Source organism: Cariama cristata, unplaced genomic scaffold, assembly GCF_000690535.1.
Source record: "Cariama cristata isolate BGI_N322 unplaced genomic scaffold, ASM69053v1 scaffold9839, whole genome shotgun sequence".
In the NCBI taxonomy this organism is placed as follows: domain Eukaryota; kingdom Metazoa; phylum Chordata; class Aves; order Cariamiformes; family Cariamidae; genus Cariama; species Cariama cristata.
In genome coordinates this window covers 3,270-21,289 of record NW_009635237.1, presented here as the reverse complement: position 1 = coordinate 21,289, position 18,020 = coordinate 3,270, and the positions used below count along the sequence as shown (strand labels likewise).

Sequence of the window (18,020 nt, the reverse complement as noted above, 5' to 3'; positions counted from 1 at the left end):
GGAGAGAGAGAAAAAGAACACACCTTAAAGGACACAAGCCTCTTCAAGTCTGAAACAGAAGCAATACGCTTCAAAGGGAAATGCAAGTTGAAAACAACTGCTGAGTTGAATTATATGTTTATCAAACCATCCAAGAGAACACTATCACTACAATAATACATTCAAGCATGAGATTAGTTATTTGTACTCTCAAAAGCAAAGGTCTGGCTACACCCAACTGAGATTTCTTTGTATTCCATCACTGTATTATTTGTTTACAAGACATCTGAAACATTGTTTCTACACCTCCAGAAGACAAAAGGGCTGCGACACAAGTGGTTCTTGGGCAGGGGTGGGGGGCAGAAGCCATCAGGAACCACAACTACACTGCATCCAGCGACTGATACTAAACAGACACTAAAACAGAGATTTCCTGTGCAGAACAGATTTATAGACCTCACGTAGTAAAACAATCTAAATATGTCAGATTAACAGAAACACAGTTTTAATACTAAGGAGTCCAAAAATGGCTGAAACCAAAACAACAGTAGAGCAAATACTGCTTAGAGTGAAAAGAATGCATGAGGAAATGTGTCTCCAATAAGTTCCTGCAGCAATTCAATCTGACATAGCAGTCATAAAAATTAATATTTACTTTCAGTTTTTCTTCTGTCTTTTGTCTCACTGTACACAGTCATTTATCTACATGAAGTCAAGTAGGAAATTCTTCTACCAGTGGATGCTGTATTGGCTTAAAATCTGTCTCATGCAATACCATAGAAGACTAATTAGTACTCAGGACCAGAGGACCACATCTGCCAGTGATCCTGCAGCACAGAGGACCTTTCTGGGCACATAAGTTCAGCTGTTTGCTTAGGTGCTACAGTTGCCTGGAATCTCCTGGAAGAATCAGTCAGACCTCTACCCCTCAAAAGGAAAAAAACCAGAGCTGTTAAAACTGGAGGGGAAAAAAAAAATAAGGCTTGGAGAGAGCTTAGTAGCCTGTGAATCTTCTTTTATTGGTGTTTAAACTATCATTTACAGTAGCTGAAAACAAGCTCTTCCAAAATGTAAAGGCAACCACATGAAAGCATACTCCGTAGGAGAAGTGGAGAAAGAAGAAAAGGGTGAAAAAGCATGTATTCAAAGCTGACAAGCCTAATGCTCAAGAAAGATAGAACAAACCAGCTGGGAAGCCTGTCAGTGTTAGCCAAGCCATCTCAGTAGCACACTGTTGTCATTAGCATCCCACTCCTCGATGGTTTCGGTCACCACATTTTATAACCACTCACCCACCTTTAGTGTAAAAATGGCCTAAGCTATCTATTTTCTAATTTTAGGCATTTCTCAACAGGAAGGCTTTGTTTAGTAAATACTAGCAAGCTATAATGGCCTTACAGCTATGGATTCTGTTCATGCAAAACAAAATAAAATTTGCTCGTCAAGCTTGTCAGCGCCAGTCACTCTTCCTGCCAAGTCAGGGCTGGTCACAATACACGCAGTCAGGAAAGGCACTGCTGTGTCAGTTGGCTGGTATCCTTTTGTCTGACCTGATTTATTGTTGGCCCAAACATTTCTGAAGCTGTTTATTTCAACAAATGTCTGCCAGGACAAGTTTAAATACAGACTAACATACATTTTTTTCCCCCTCCATGGCCATCACATATCCTACATTACTGTTCAGACCCATACAGAAGATGCACATGCCATTCTGCTTGCTGCCTCTCCATCTAGAACATTGAGGCTTTCTAAGAGCAGCAGACTCTCCCTCTACTACTCAATTTCCATTAGTCATAAGAGAAGGGGAACTAATACAACTATTGTTTGGCTGTAGCTAAAAGTTTGTTCAGAAGTGAAGTTGGTCACGCTAATGAAAAGGAAAGATAGGGTATTGATCTAGATAAACCAACTGAAAAGTAACATCCATGAAAATTCTTGAAGCCAGATTACATATGAGACTTTCAAATCACATATTCTAGTTCACACCATCTAAAAAGGTCCTGCTTTCCATAAAAAGCTTTTTAAAATAAGAAAGATGTGATAATTTACTTGATGCATTCAATAGCTTTCAAGAACATTACACATAGTGAAAGATATTATCAGTGTGGAAAAGCCTGCCGTGCATACTCTCTACATACCAGTCTTTTGACTATGAGGGGGATACAAACTCAGCTCACTTGTGAAAAATCTTACTATAAACAAGGTAACTATTTTTGCACAAATAGTTTCCCCATCTACCCTCACGAACACAATTAAATGCCTTGTTTTTGATAAGTGTCTACCATGAATTAAGTCACTGTAGGGATGTTACCACTAGTTTAAGATAATGAACAAGTGTAATTGGATGAGAACACTTAAATGTCAGCTATGCACAAAGTCACTGGGCCATAGCCAGTGGCAGAAACTAACCATCACTCTCACTAGGTCTAGTCCCCATTTTGAGGACTCCCTTTGTAAATTGCTGTTTGCCTGAGATCAGCTGAGGAATGTGTACTTCAGCTCCCCTTCCACTGAAATACAGGAGCCTTAATTCTGGTTTTAAGTACCACTTCATATCTGCATAAATCCCAATCTCCTTCAGAAGAGAAAAGCCAGACTGAACAGTTTTGCAGGGTGGTGGTGAAAGCAAACACACAAACTGGGAAGCAATTTCCCCAATATCTGAACATCTGGATCCAGAACTTTAATTAAAGTTTTGCGTTACGGAATGCAAAGAGTCAGCTCCTCATCGCTTTCAATCTTGGAAGGATTCAGAAGTAGTAAGCTTGAGTAACCAACATTTCAATCTGTGAGAACAACATCTTGGCTAAAAGACCGTCAACTCTTATTTACTAATAACTTCATTTTTGGCATTAAGGTAAATTATATCCCGTTTCCATTACGTTACACAGAAAGATCACAGGGTATCAGCTGTTATGCCATCTAAGTCGGGGGGCGGGGGGAAGTCACCATTGGAATGAAGCTCATCAAGAGTAAACCAACTTTAAACTAAACTCACATTACTATCATCTTCATCAATGTCCATATTGCATACTAGGAAACTGTCAGCACTCAGGTCTGAACCTGATCCAGACTATGAGACTTCCCAGTGAGCACCACAGAGTAGGCAAAACAATCATACAACAACCAACTGTGTGGAAATCACCTAATTCCTACACCTGCAGTTTGGGAAACAGTCCCAGATTAACCCATGATTTTCTTTTTGCCCTCCTCACCCTATCAGCCCCGTTCTAACATGACTAACAGCCTGTCATATTTGTCTGATTTGACAGAGGTCACTATCACACTCAAAACACAAGAACTAATCAAACACACAGTGAAAGCATGTTTTACACTTTGGTTTGATCATACCACAGTTTCCTACGTCACTGCTGTCTAGTCTAGTCTCAAGGAAACTTTTGTAAGGCGCTAGACATGATTTTCATGGATCGTACAGATATTAAATAAACAAAACTTTTTTCCTTTAACGGCAGTGTAGATGTTTTGCTGGTGGCCACAGTTCAGGAGTGATGAGAAAACAGCTGTCTTAGCTATCATATTTCTTCCTTTATTTGGCTGTATAAACATGCTGCACATGTAAGGAATGAAACATTTTAATTCACTGAAACAAAAACTCAAAGAATTTCTGGAAGAATTTATCCTTGTAAAATCTCTAAGAAAGCTGGAAGTTGCCAAAGGCACTAGTGAAGTCACCACATTTCAACCCTGTGTTATGATGGAGAATTAGAAGGTACCTACCCATCCCTACGTCAAGAAACATTGTACTTGAACATTTCAAAATAGCAAGATAGCCAGTCCTAGTTTTTTTGTTAATCAGTATCATGGCAACTGTTGTTGTCATGGCATCATTAAAAGACACTACACCAAATTCATACAGTCTCTGGCAACATGTTCTCTGGAATCCATTACAAGCAATGTTTTAATCACATTATATTGCAGCAAAAGGGACAATTTATGGAAAATAAACAGTTAAGCAATTATTTCAATGAAGAAAATCTAAGGGCACGTGAAGTTTGATTAGGAGGAAAAGAAAGGTATGAAAATAGTAACCCAAACCCCTACATTTGACATAAAAGCATGAAAGTTTGGGAGGGTTTTTTTGAGATATATATAGAGATCCAGTTCAGTGAGAATGCATGGAAATTTCCTGCAAATAGCTTATTGAATACAGTATATTGAAAGTAGTAATGTTTGATTTCATTTATTATATGCAAATAATGTTTTTACAATACAAGAAAGGATTTAACATTTGGCAAGTCAGTTGCCTATTTATTCCTAAACTAGTGAATGTGATTTTAAAATTAGGTTGTACAAGGTTAGGTTAAAATTAAAAAGCACCTGGTATTTACAGTTTTTTTTGTATTTTAAAAGGTGGAAGTTCTCTCTTGACTTTTTGAAATAAACAGGGTGAAAGTGCAGGCTTGTAATTTTTGCAGAAAAATTGCTCTTTGATAAAACAGAAAACTAACCCCAATAGTCCAGTTTTCCAGGTAAGATTTCTAGCATAATGAGCTTTTGTTGTATACCACAAATACTCAAATACCCATTTCAGATTTGTCATTTGCTATCAGAGATTGGCAAAACGACATCAGTCTTTCCATTTAGATTCGACCATTAACCATGCTGACTAGCCCTTGATGTGACCTTAAGCTGTGGTAATTTTATTTGTTTTCTAACTGGGCTAACATTCCTACCCCTTTTTAATTACGGACCAATTCTGTACTTCTGACAAGTCAAAGCTTACGGAAAAAGTCCTTCTTGCCTATGTAAATAGGACAAACCAAGACTAGATTAATTTTCAGAAATTAAAGGAAAGTTATAAAAATCAAGATGTCTTAACAAATCTTTTCAGAACGTCAAGAAAATAGATGGTGTACATGCAAAATACATCCAAATAATCAAAATCTTATAATTCTGCCTACACTAAAAGCAGTTAAATATTTTCATTATGTTGGTTTGCCAACTGACATCAGCAGAACAGTTGTTACTTCACATTCATTTCACATTTAAATTCATAGATGAATTCCCCATTTGTGTATGTGAGGAAGCCTTTTGGAAAAAACCTACCACAATGCAGCTTTTCATTAATCTATTTCAATATGCTGTACGCTACATTCCTTCAACTTTTGTATTCTACTAGCCTTGAGATTCCAGTCAACTAACCTAGATGTGTTCAGCCATGCAGTTTAATCTTTAGAATACATTAATCTTTTATTAACTCAAAATTTAAAGACCAAAAACCAGTAATGAAAATTGCTGGAGTTTCCTTATTTACCTGTTTCTGACAAATGACTGCAAACACACTACATGGCCATTTTAGCTACTATTCATACAATTTCCCTGAGTCTTCCAGCAATTTAAGAATAAAGAGGTAAGGATAATGCTTCAGCACTTTCAGAACACATTTTAAGTTAGAATTGTAAATTGTCGAGTGGGCGTAAGACTACATTCTTATCATGAATACATTTGCAGCAAGTCTGAACAGTCACATCTCACCAGAAAGTCATATCCATCAGGATTAGCGACTATACTTTTAGTAGTATGATATTTATTTCTTATTCAAGGGCATTTCACTAAAACTTAGTAGAGTAGTCCCTGGACTAAAGAGCTGCCAATGGAAGACACTGTTAAAGTAAAATGAGAGAACATTTATGCTTTAAGCAACTATGTTCCTTGCATATTGGTTCAAGTTCTGACAACGTACGAAGTAATACTCAACTTTCACAGCACAAATTTCTGAAAAAAAGAACAAGTTAGAAAAGGAAAGACTATCCCCAGAAAGTTGATCTTACCATATCAAACTGGCACACAGAAGGGGTAGTACGAAAGTTTTGTTACATTTTTTCAAAAGAAAATAAATTTAACCTTTGCTAACCCACATCAAGAGATTATCAAAAAAATGCTTAACCTTTAACTCATTTCACTTTTAGTCTAAAATACTGTTTGTTCTACATGGCTGCTCCTTCCACTTTTAGCGTAAGACACCGAATGAGCGAAGAAGCTATTTTATTGCTGCCAGCCCACCTAGTTTTCAGAAGACCACACAAAGCCAGGATTATGAGATTATATGGTGTTAAACAAGAGGCTCATTACTTTGTGCATTCCTTTTAAATGATCTTTTAAACAGGATATAGGATTTTTATAGGATGTGATAGTATTCCATTTCTGTTTTGCTGATTAAAAGAAAAAAAGTTATGCAAAGTCAACTCAGATTTTAAGTGGGATTCAAAGCACTAAAGCAGCAGCCAGTACAATTAGTTGTCTAGAACACTGGTGAACATTATTTGAAGTTCCAGCACTGAAGTCCTGCTTTTTTTACAACCACCCAAGAGAGTAAAGCTTGACTATATAACTTGCACAAGTGACAGAGTGGTGAACGATTTGAATGCTCAAAAGGAAATACTTTCAAAATCTTCCCACTTCCTAGATTCAGGAACAGTCAATCCCCTCTGTAATATAATGTTTTGGTATCAGATACATCACACCAAAACATCTTTGATGATTTCTTATGAATAGAAAACACTACAACACTGTCATTATAGCAGTAACTGATGTGACACTGGCACTTGCAAGCCCCAAAATACAACAATAACCCACTGCACAGCTCACTATGCATTTTTAATTGAGTAGTATTTCTTCACAAATACCTTGCTATAGGGAGGTGAAAAAGACAAACCACAGAATCTGTTTGCTTTATGGTTCTGGATTTACACAGCTGTTTCCCCCTAGTACCACTAAAGTTGTCATTCTAGCTAGTCGACACTAAATTAAAAAAAAACAACCAAAGGATGTGCAGGCCAGTAAAAGCTACAGAATGTGAAAATTGTATTAGAAACAGGCAGAACTTGGTCAACAACATATTTGAATAGTAGCCCCATGCACTTAATTTTTCATCCAATGGCATGCAGCATTTGATGTTGTATAACAAGTTTCTCTCGTTATTAAGAATTCAATTTATTTATATGTTGCAGATCTATTGCTTTCTTTTGAAATAAAGTTCTCAGCCACGTTCTGTAAAATCTCATGTCTAGTCATCAGCAAAAGCTAGCTATAGTTAGAGAGAGTTCTCCATTCCTTGCTGAATTTATTTGCTTGTACTTAACATAAGGGCTTAAACATGAATACCAGAGAGTACTTAATTTGGCCACTCTGCAATCTTAATCCTACTGTTAAGTTTCCCCTTCTTCACTGCTGGCATAAGCTATTTATCATGGTCACTTCCTCAAGGACCTTCACAAACTGTCTTCACTCAACTATCACAATTCATGTATGCTACTAAGCTTTCAGATAAACAATTTGCACCTTACCAAATGAAGCACAAAACATACAGGACTATCCCTCCAAAACACTGCCTCCTTTAACTGCTCTTCTGCTGGCAGTGGTTAACTTGCGTGCTGACACCACAGCCCATTTTGTTGACCAGTACTGTTCTGTTTCTCTGCACCTCCACTTTAGTAATTCCAGTAAACATTTTTTTTGCCACTTGTCAGCATTGAAGAACTTCTGGACAGACTTTTTAGTTCCATAGTTGTGGTGGCATCTAGAACATCTACCCTATATACAATCAATGAATTAAAAACAAACAAACAAAAACCAACCAAACAAAAAACCCAAACCAGTAAAAAAAGGCAAAATAACTTAAGCATCTTACTGAAGAATCAATTCATATCGCTATCAACACTACAACAGCAACAGCAATTTGTGAACATTGAGCAGTCTTTAAGCTAGTACTTCAGGAATTCCCTGTCTGTAACTATTTCAGCAACACCTGATCTTACAAATAGAGAGCTAAGAATATGCTGTAGTCCAAAAGTAGAACATCAACTGAGATATTAAATTTGTTCACAACACAGAGCCCTAAACCAATCACACCTGCATGAACTGGAAAAATTTCAATACAATGCTCAGAGAAGAGCACCCTTTGGAAATCCTGTGCTACTAAACTGAAATTTGCCCCCAAATCCTAAAGATGTCAAAACCTCTTGTTGAAAAGGCATGGGGCAAGAGAGAGGAGACACTTGTGTTTTAACTCCACTGTACAAACATACTTTCTGCAAATTATTGATCTACAATCCTGCAATTCATTTTAATCAAAGACAGCATTACATTCAATGCATCTTAGCTGAAACTTCCTCACCAGGCCTTCCACATCTCGCAGATTCCTAAAACTAGAAAAAGATTAAGACACTACAAGAGTTAGAAGAAACACTTTATTTCTTCCAAAATAAGAGCCTCTCTTTAACTTTAGTATCCACAGTATGCACAGCAACATATGTAATACCACATTCGTTCTATGCCTCATAGATAAGTAGTACTAACAGAACTTTTAAAAATGTAATGAACTGCTGCAACACCCACCTTTGAGCCCTGAACCCTAGTTAAACACAGCACAAAGAATCAACACATTTGAAAAAGGGAACATGCTATATTATTACAATAGCTCTTTGGAACTGCTTTACTCATCAGAATTTGAACCTTATGCTTTCTTATTTCTCCCATACATTCTCCAATACCCATTTACATTAAAAAATAAAAAACCCTGTCCGTTATTTCACTTACAGACATGCAAAAAGGTGAGAGCCCAAAGTCCCAGCATTCACTCTCTAATCATCATTCTAGATCAAAGCTACTGGGGCCATTTTAAATGCTGCTTCACAAGCAAAAGGACTACATAACTGAGTGCCCTAACCCCAGAAATAAGAGTCTTGTAAGTTCCTTTAGAAGCTTTTCAGTGCTCCTTGCCTTAGATATATTTTCATTGCCATTTGAAATTTAAACAATAATGGGGCTTTAATTGTCACTTCAGATTTAAGCAGTAACTGGACTTGCTCAAATATCTGAAGCAGTTTAGCCATGACACAGAATACAACTTTGAAGAGGCAAGTCTGATAAACCAACCTTCATCTTAAGTTGATAGAGACTTCAAAATAAAGATAACCAAAAGTGACAAATAAGAAATTCCACACACTTTTAAAAATTAGACCAAGAAAGTATCTTCAAACAGTAAACAAGGGAAAAACAGTAAAAAGGAAAAATCCTTTGTTCAGCTAAATCACAGCCTCTACAAAAAATATCCTCAAGTTCTATGTTTTTCAGTTACACTGTTCTGTAATGAGCGTCATTAAGATCAAAGTTTAACCCAAACATAACTGTTTTCTACAGCCTTACGTGAGTCACCTGAGTCTTCTGTGAAAAGGGACATTTTAGGGAGACAAAGGATTGAGCCCCCATAAAATCCCTACTCTCCTTAAAAAAGCGGAACGGCTACCTACAAAGATCAAGGTCCAGGCTCTGTATCAAATCTCCTACCCTGCCATGCCGTTCTAACTCCAATCCATTAATGAGACGCGAGATCTAACATAACTAAACCACTGGAACTGCCAGATTAGATGAACACTTGTTTGGAATTAAGAAACAAGTCAGCTTCAGTTCTGTGACCTCACTACATAAATAGGAAGAACAAACACTCCCAATGAGACTGGTGGGAAAGGAATGATTTAGTCTATGAAATCTTCATGAAGACAAGATCATTAAGGTGATAGTCACAACCATGACTATGTTGTTAGGCACGCAAAAAATACTTGTATTGATGTTCTTGTTTTATGTTGCAACTTTGATAAATTGATGCATCAGAGAAATGAGAAAATGGAATATTTTTGTGGATACACTATAATACATTTGGCCAAGAACAGGAAACTAATTTCGGGCAACAGTTTTTTGGTTTTGTTTTTAAACACAAAAGCTCATACATGTACACAGGAATTGCTGTTAAAAACACACGACTTCACACTGGATATGGATCAAATCTTATCTTTCAGGTGCTGGGGCAGAGTTCTTTGAGAAATTTAAGTTTTTGTATCCAAGTGTTTCTCTGTTTCTTAAGCTGCAAACTCTATTAGAAGAATTTTTGTTGTTGAAAGGCCTAACTTTACATTTACATTCAAAAAAAGAAAATCTGACTATTCACCCTCTTCTTCACTACTCATCTTTCATCTTGCTAATCTTGTAATTTCAGTTTCATTAGTCTAGTTGCTGTGACGGAAAGGGAAGGTAATGCTAATTAACAAACTAGCTAAGGCTCTTTAAGTGTTTTGAAATTCTTTTGGTACATCAGAAATGCAAAAAGGAGGAAGAATGGAGTTTTGCCTTGTACTACATTTTTTGCACTTCAAAAACAACGTAAAAATGGAAAATGCCTGTGCTGTCTTATAAATAGTTCAGAGTTTTCCTAAAGAGAGATATGCTAATTATTTAAGTCAACAAAAATATCCAGACTGCACATAAGGGTTGATTTTACATTTTAAACACTCACAGGCCTTCAAGACACCCCCCCCTTCTGACTGCTGATCTTAGACACTATAGCAACAAGTGAACATTTGTTCTGAAGGAATGCGGAGTATGCAACTGGGGGAGGGGTAGCACTATCAGCCACAAACTTATCTGCTGGTCCACTAAGTTATTATTTAACTTCAGTCTTCCCTGAAACTGAAGAAATGGCATTTACTATCCAACATTAGCAACCTGCATTTAACCAGCAGCTTACACTTTGACTATGAAGAACACAGCTTTGCTTGAACTGAACTTCAAGAGGAGGCTGGTTTTTTTCCTCTGCTTGTTCAGAGTACTGGAAAGAGAATTGTTTTATGACTGCAGATTAATTAAGCAGTGCTCTAGTATTGCAAACCTGCAAAGCAAAAGAAAATGTCCAGCTCCTCTGGCTCTGGTCACAGCATCTGAAAGTCCAAGACTCCCTAACAAAAGCCTACAAGATGGCAGACTCGTAGAAAATAAGAAGCTAGGGCAAAACAGGTTCTGGAATGATCTGGAGTGAAATGGAGGGAAAGGTGGGAAGTTCTCTCTGCTGGCTTAAGTCTAACACTCCTGGGGAAAAAGCATGGTCTGTAATGGCAGTCTCCCATAAACCTTGACTGTAAACTACTTTTTGTTGGATTGTTGTGGGCTTGCCTTCATTCAGGCTTCACTAGTTCTTTCATGGACAGAGTTCTCTGGAGTACAAACTTCTGCTTTCTCTGAAGAACTTCTCAGGTTTGAGGAATCTGGCACTGGACAGGAATAGGACTTAGAGCCATGGATCTCAGTGGTTTCTGCTCATGAGAAAGACCAGGAAGACAGGACAGTGTGAAAGTAAGGGATGCACTGGAAAATGACCAGGTCTCTGGCTTGCTGTGGTCCTAAAGCTCAACTAAGAGAAGCACTTTACATGCCTTCCCCCTGCCTCGAGTTTTACCATAAAAAGCATCAGAAGCTGTTAAAAAGAAAAAAAAAAATCACTACTATTGGCTTTGGGTTCTTAGCAATAACTTTACTTGTTAACAAAATTTAAGGAAGTATTTACTTTGTTCTTATCCTTCTTTACATCCTTTACATCTCTTAGCTTGAAAGACTATTTCACATTTGTCAAAGGGCAGTTTCAATTTCAGATTGATAAAACTAATATTTAGAAACGACTACTACTTGGAGATATGTGAAAAGGTGTACTAAAGAATTTCCAGGTCTGAAAGACTGGAAGCACATATGTCTTTGCATATAAGAAGCAGGTTTTAGGAAAGCAAGTTTAAAAGAAGGCAAGTTTAAAAGACGACTGTCAAACTCCAATAGGCCAAAAGCTCAGAGATAAGAAGGCTGATTAATTTGCCATCTACAAAGGAGATTTTCTGCTTGCTGTTCTCTCTACCCTCATCCCCCAGCTTTCACGCAGCCCTGTCAAACTTAGCATTCAATAGAGGAGACAAAAGAGCTGGTATATGGTTTAGCTATGTATGCTGTAATGCCAAGATGGAGTGCCATGTCAACTCTGCCTAGACCCTGAGAGTCCTGTTCCATTTTAACCTCTGACCACTTGTTCCTTTGCCAGACGCCTTTCTCCCTCTTTTACTGGTACACAGTACAACCTTGCAGTCAGCTTGTGGAACAGTTCCTCTCTTCCTAGGACTAGTTTTCAGGCAGATCTGCCCCGAGAACTGTCTTGCTATGCAGTCACCAGAGACCTAGTGCCAGTGCCAGGAAGAAGTGGTGAGATCACAGCAGCTCACGCAAGTTTCTTCCCTAAGCTGCTGTGGAAATACACTATTAGCCTGGTTTAAAACAGAGCCCTAAACATAACAAGCTTTATAATAAGAAAACAACAATTTTAGATGCATCTTGCAGATTTTCAGTTACAGAACTGTACCATCAATTCAGCCGTTGGTGAGGAAGAAAAACCTGTAATTTCTGCAGGGGCTTCTTCAGAAGTTATTCCTTCCAGCTGCCTTACACCTGCCCCAGTCTGGTTTAGTCCTGACTTCCCTGCTACCTCACAAGGTCACTTCTGCCAACTCTGCCATGGGAACAATAACATCGAAAGCAGCAAGTATTGTCAGAATTCACCTCTTAACACCTTATTTGGTTCAGCAAGAGCATGAACAATGTTATTATATTTAAAGCATGCAGTTAGTTCCTTGTGGACCAAGTTTGAGTAGAGCTACAAAGTACAAAAAAGGTCATTTTAATAATAAGTTACAAAGTTATGCTTCAGACATTACAAGTACATTAACACTTCAGTAGATCCTGGAAGTGATTAACATTAAAATTCCACTTCAGACTATTTGTCAACATACTCAAATGTTGTGATTTCTGTAACAGGATTTATTATCTACTACACTAGTTTGTTTTCCCCCTTTTTTGTGCTACGTGGAATAAGAGAAACAATGTGCTACGCTCTATATGAATTCCTGTGCCTTTTCCAGAGGATTCTTGAAGGTCATTTAACCAATTCACAAGCAGATAGTTTATGCATTTGGTAATCACTGGGTTCTCACAGTCCCCAGAAGTTAGCTGCCCTGACAGCATTTTACTTCCCCTTCTCCCATAAAGGTTTTTTATTTAGGACACAAAATATTATCAAACAGAAAACCAGCACCGTTTTCCACCAAAAAAAAAAAAATAATCAGGCAACTTCCCTCAAAACAACAAAAACAAACCCCACCCAAACATTCCTTCCAGAAACTGCTGCAAAGTAAGGTAAACACTTTATCAGATCCTTGTTTAGAGCACTTTGCCCACCTACCAAGCATTCATACTATGAGGTGTCATTAGACAGGTAAATACATCCAGTTTAAGGTGTATCAAAGACAGCACCTTTCACTGAGAAATATCAAAATTGGAATAAAGAACAAACAGTAAAATTACACCTCATATTATAAATTACCATAATTTCAATCTGTAATCTTCACTGCAATAGCTAACGAACTTCAGATTTCACTAGCAAAACAGGACAAACTGACTTTCAAAATTCTACCTCAGAAAAAGTATATTAATATTTTACACTACAAGAAAATAAAGAAATAAAAATCAAATGCTAAAAATACTACAGTGCCTTAATCCTACTAAAAATATGGACAGTACTAAAAAAGCACACATTATCAAATCTAGAAGGGCCAAAGAGAAATCATCCATCTTTCACCCTCAGACACTATATTCAGTAGACAGTTTTTGGCTTTTAGTGTAGCATGTGAATAATGCCAATCTCCATGGTGCTAAAACAAGGTTTTGAAGTCACTAGAGATTACAGGTTCCTAATTCAGAGGAAACGATTTAACTTGACATACCTTTAAAATTGTCCCACTGGGCTGAATATCTTATCTTTCAAAAATAATGACCTGATTGGTTTCAAGTTAGGCAGCATTTCTGATCCATTTGAAAGTATTGGTGCTACTATAAAGAGGATGCAGACATCCCTGACCAGGCCATTCAGCTTCACCAGTATTTTCACCTCTGCTTTCTATTTGTTTGTGGGTTTTTTTGGGTTTTTTTTTGGTTGTTTGTTTTTTTTTTTAAAAAAAACCCAAAACATCTTATAATAAACCAGACAGCAAAATCTGATCCTCAAAGAGAAATCTACGATGAAAGGTAAGAGCTTTATCTTGCTATTCTGTTTTCCAAGATATCTGGAAAAAAGGGTATATTAACATTTTGGAATAAGCTTCAATTTACATTAGTTGAAGATAGGGCAAAGTTGAGGAAAAACATTTTGCTCATGAAAAGGATGCAGAATTACCCACATGAAGCACACAATATCACACTTTGAAGATTACTTCAAAGTCTGTGATAAAGCAAGCAATAATTTCAAAATATATTCTGAAGTACAGTCAAGAAGATTATATATTAAAGTATAATTACTCCTGCACTTTTAAACCACATGCAAATTTTACCCTTACAGCTATTCATAATGAAACACAGTATTTCCCACAGTCCCAAGGGCAGACCTTACAGTATGAAGCATACATTACATTCCTTAAAAAAAAAAAAGCTGACGTCACAAAACTAGTAGCTAACTATCTTCAGATTAGGGAAACAGGAATGTTTCCTCCATCTCTGATGTGACACAAGTAAAAGCCACTATTTACTGTTTAAAAGTGAAACACTTAGTAAAATATCTTCTAATTAGGAAGTCAAGACCATGTTCTAAAGAATGTTTTGTGTGGTCCTTTTAAAACTGAGTAAATGAATCTTATTTGAGCAAAGACCACACAGTGGCATCATTTACTTAAAGCAACATTGGCATTTACTATACGCAGTAACAGCACAGACTCTAGTGTCACCAATCTCATACATAAATACCTATTCTTAAATAGATTCTCAACTTTGCATATCTATGCAATAAGCAATACTATTTTTGAACTGATAAATTATAGAATCATAATGGTTGGAAGAGACCTCAAAGATCATCAAGTCCAACCGCATACCCAATGCCACCATGCTTGCTAAACCCACTAAACCATGTCTTGAAGTGCCACATCTAAATGTTTTTTGAACATCTCCAGGGATGGTGAATCCACCACCTCCCTGGGGAGCCCGTTCCAATGCCTGACGACTCTTACAGTGAAGAAGTTCTTCCCAATATCCAGCCTGAACCTGCCCTGGTGCAACTTGAGACCATTCTCTAATATAAGTCTGTAAGAGGTAGGTCCTACATGTTTTGTCCCAAAAAGTGGCTTACATGCTTTCTATACAACTTCTATGAGGTATAGGCATCCTTATATTTTTTAAAAGATTGGACTGTATATAGCAGTTACCCCATATCTCCTGTTCTCCAAGAGGACATATTATGCATGTAGAAATCACCCAGCCTAAAAATTCAACAGCACTTACTTGCAGGCACATCACACCCATGTTTTGGGACAAGAATTAACCTCTTCAAATGACAGGATATACCTTAAGTATACCTCACACACTTCAAATTCTTAAGTATTTTCAATGCTGTGATCAGGTTGTTAAGCCCTCAGCAAGTCCCCGTGGGAGGCAAACAACTTCCCAGTTCCTAAAACATTCTCTACCATGGAAAGTTACTTCTCTTCTTGAGTGCCACTACCTCTGAAGATGACAGATAGCTCCAGCCTTTAGATTGTATTTCATAACATGCCCTACCTTTTCAAAGACGAGTGCAAGCTGAAGGCAACAATTAGGTTCTCACATTCTCAACCAGTAACTGAAAAGTTGCTATTGGAACTCAAAACACGAAGAGAAAACTTACCAGCTTTCAAGCCATTATGTCTCAACAGCTTGCACTCAGGATGTACATTAAAATTGAAATAAGAACTACACGTAGGGTACATCAAGAATACAGAACGCCATCAATAAAACTGAAAACTCAAATGAACAGTCTTCAGAGTAGCACAGATTGCAGCTAATGATCTGAGTCTTCTAGGTATTAACTCAACATACACTCTCAGGTTTGGCCTTCCAGGCAGGGGTTTCTGAGGAACTGTTTTCATTTTCTTCTTATCAGAAATGAAAGAAGATTGACTTATTTTGAGTCTCCTCAGTATATTTCAGTTATCTCTGACCTCATAAAGTATGAATGCAACAAATGAAGACGACCTTTCAGTTCCAACACAGACATGATGACAATATAGCTATCCTTACTAATATCAGCCATATGACACAATCTCACTCATCTGGAAATTTAGCTGAAGACTGGACCAAGAGACTGATGCACTGTTTGTACAGTTCAACCACTACAGGTTCAGCCTGTCATCAAGTAGAATTAAATAAAAAAATTCTTGTGAAACAGCACTGGTTTCATTGACCTAGGTTCAAAAAATGCCCAGACCTCTTCTTTAATGAAGACATTGGTAAAGTATCTTGATCCTATGCCTCAAGTTGGATCGCTAATAACAAATTGTTACATACAGGGAGTACAATGCCTACATTCAAATGGGAATTTAAAAAGAGACAGCAAGAATTGAAGCATATGGAACACATGGTATTTCACTCAACACAAGAGGCAACTGCAGCTCCCTCATGTCCATGCAGCTGACAAACTTTTCAACTCTACAGTTACATTCAGAGGGTTTTTTGTTTGTGGGCTTGGGATGGTTTGGATTTTTTGTGGAATTGGGGGTGGAGGTGTTTGCATAAGTAATGCAAAGAGAAATAGCTTTGAAATCTACAGAAAGTGTCAGTTATATAACACTCTCCCCTTAAAATAGGTCTGAACTTACTCTTCATGTTATATATCAACTTGCATTGGTACTATACAAAATATGGTACAAGTCTATAACCCAAAGGCACTCATGATCTAGTTTAGACATGAATACATGTTATAATCCAAAATAGCTTAGATTTTTCATCCAAGACAGTATCACTGCATCAGGAGAACATTAAGTGAACCATGAGTGAATAACTGCTAGTTTCTTCCAAGGCAGCTCAGATAACACAAGTAGGGCCTACAACCATCAATTGGTACGAAATTCAAGGCATGCACGCCCTGGAATCAGCCCACCTACCGATGCAGACCCCAGCAGTAGAACAGTCAGCCCTGGCAAACAGGGAGCTGTATGGTCAAGAGTAGAGTTACTGTGCACAAAAAGGAGTTTTTAGACAATCCTGCCAAAGTGGCAGTACTACAACTAACAATAGATGCAGAAGCCAACTGTGGGAATAGTGGTTAGAGGCTGAAAGGCCTACAGCAGACGCCAGGAACGCTTACCATGCAAATATAGGAGCTCACTGATGCAACTCTGTTCTACCACTTACATTTGCCACTTCTGAAGTGTTGGAAGATGCATGCAGCATACATACATCAAAATAATTTTTTTTCTGTAGCTAGTAGCAAACTTATTTTTAGTTCTTATTTCATAAACTTGAGAGCAAAGTTTTACTATTCAACAAAATCTACATCAAGTCAGTAGAATAATGCTGTCCAAAAGGGAAGAAATTAATTTCCTATCTCTGCAATTGATTCCACTTTGGAATAATTCATGTAACTAATTTCAGGATGGTGGAAAGCTGCAAGCATTACAAACCAGAATTTTATGTGTAAGAAGTCTGTTCAATCACCTTGGTAAGTTTTTGTTAATTTTTGGATAGACAACTGTAAACATTTCCAAAAGATAAATAAGATGGAGAAATACAATCCAAACTATGCAGCTTCCAGGAGGTTGTCTCCAGACAGCTGTAAGCAAGCCCAATATTACAGAATTCACTGTATTACGAGATTTTGGAGGCAGAGGTCAAAAGAACACTCCCAATTGTAGAGACGAAACCTCTCTTCTTCATAAATTAACAATTCTCTAAATGGACAACACTGTTTCACAAATTAATTCCACAATGTAGTATAAAACAAGATGACAATTCCTGTCTTCCATGCTAGTTTTTCAGATCTTCCGAGTCCAAAATTTTAAACTGAACATTAATTAACAACTGCTGCATGGCAACTGGAACATTTCAGTATTTTGATAGTCCTTTCCTACAGGATGCCCATCTCAGTGTCAGTAGGCACCAGACACCCCACCTCACAAATAACTCTGCTGATCCTGCCTGCTCAGTAAAAACACTTGGACACAAAATGATCGCTAGTCTCAAATTATTGTTCTGTTAAATTTGTTCACATCTTTCGGTAGAGCTATTTCAGCTGTGTGCAGACTCACTTGAAACACAGAGGTGACTGCAAATGCTCAGCACTCAGGACTTCTTATACAAAACTGGTCTGGATATCATTTCGGCTATTAACTTGATAACATTTCTGTAGAAGTTAGATA

General features: G+C 37.4%; 1 protein-coding gene across 1 annotated transcript in view; it reads right to left on the bottom strand.

The window, feature by feature from the left end:
* ARHGAP29 (Rho GTPase activating protein 29) overlaps positions 1-18,020 on the bottom strand; it is a 50,811-nt gene that overhangs the window by 31,815 nt on the left and 976 nt on the right. The gene's annotated exons all lie outside the window — the stretch shown is intronic.